This window comes from Aptenodytes forsteri, unplaced genomic scaffold, assembly GCF_000699145.1.
Source record: "Aptenodytes forsteri isolate BGI_AS27 unplaced genomic scaffold, ASM69914v1 Scaffold321, whole genome shotgun sequence".
NCBI lineage: Eukaryota > Metazoa > Chordata > Aves > Sphenisciformes > Spheniscidae > Aptenodytes > Aptenodytes forsteri.
In genome coordinates, this window is record NW_008795030.1 from 695,613 (window position 1) to 696,581 (window position 969).

General features: G+C 67.5%; 1 protein-coding gene across 1 annotated transcript in view; it reads left to right on the forward strand.

Moving 5' to 3' along the window:
* Positions 1–523: 523 nt before the first annotated feature.
* The window catches only part of WASF2 (WAS protein family member 2), a 34,227-nt gene continuing 33,781 nt past the window's right edge, over positions 524–969 (forward strand). The window contains exon 1 of the mRNA XM_019471253.1: positions 524–595. The gene's annotated coding sequence lies outside the window, so the exon portion shown is untranslated. The remainder of the gene's footprint in view (positions 596–969) is intronic.

The following is a 969-nucleotide window of genomic DNA, read 5'->3' on the forward strand; positions in this document are numbered from 1 at the left end:
CCCCGCCCCGCCCTGGAGTGACACCCCCGCTCCCCCAGGTGGAGGTGGAACTGCAGGGCGTGAGACCATAGAGGCGAAAGGCAACACCAAAAGGGAGCTCTTCGGAGGGGGGGGGGAACGGAAGAGACAGAGACCCCTTTCCTCCAAAGCCACCCGGAAGACTATCGAGCTCAGGCAACCACAGACCCAGACGGATATTTTGGAAATGTCGTGGCAGTGCGTGGACACGCGGTTCTCCTCTGTGCCCCGGGAATCTGTCCCGAAGCCGCGCGGGGATCCCCCCGTCTAGGCCCCCCGATGGTACGTTCCTCTCTGTTTACTCTCTTTGCGCGGCCGGCTTGGGTGGGGTTCTTCTGCTGCTCCAGTTTCGTACGCAAGTGGAGTAGGGCGGCTTTGATAGACATCAAGGAGAAGCCAATAGCGTGGCAGTATCATTGGCCGACGAGCCAAAATGGCGCAGGAGCGGCGGCCGGGAGGAGGCGGGGCGAGGCTCAGTCAGGGCAGGGAGGGGGAGCTGTGGAATGGCGGACGGCCGGGCTGGCCCGCCCTGGTGGTAGCGAGCCGAGGGGGCCGGAGGGGACAGCCGCGGAGAGGGGTGAGTACGAGAGGGGCGAGCGGCGACTCCGCGGGTCTCCCAGGCCGTCTCTTCCCGGGGGAGGGAGGCGGAGGCGCTGGGGTGGGCCGCTAGGCCCTTGCCAAATAGTGAGCTGTGGGGCTGAGCCGGGCACTGTTTCCTGCCACATAGTGAGTCCCAGGCTGGTGTGGGCCCTGGTGCCCCCGGGCTGGGGGGTTTGGGGCGAGCCTGGCCCCGGCCTGGGGACGGGGAGAAGGAAGAGGCTTCATCCCTGGGCTGACATTTGCCCAGCCCCTCCCAGGGGCCACGGCTCAGTGCAGGGTGTGTGCCCTAGGCCGTGGCTGGGCTGGCTGGAGGGGCTGGGTGTAGGGAGGGGGCTGGCCTGTCCGGGGACG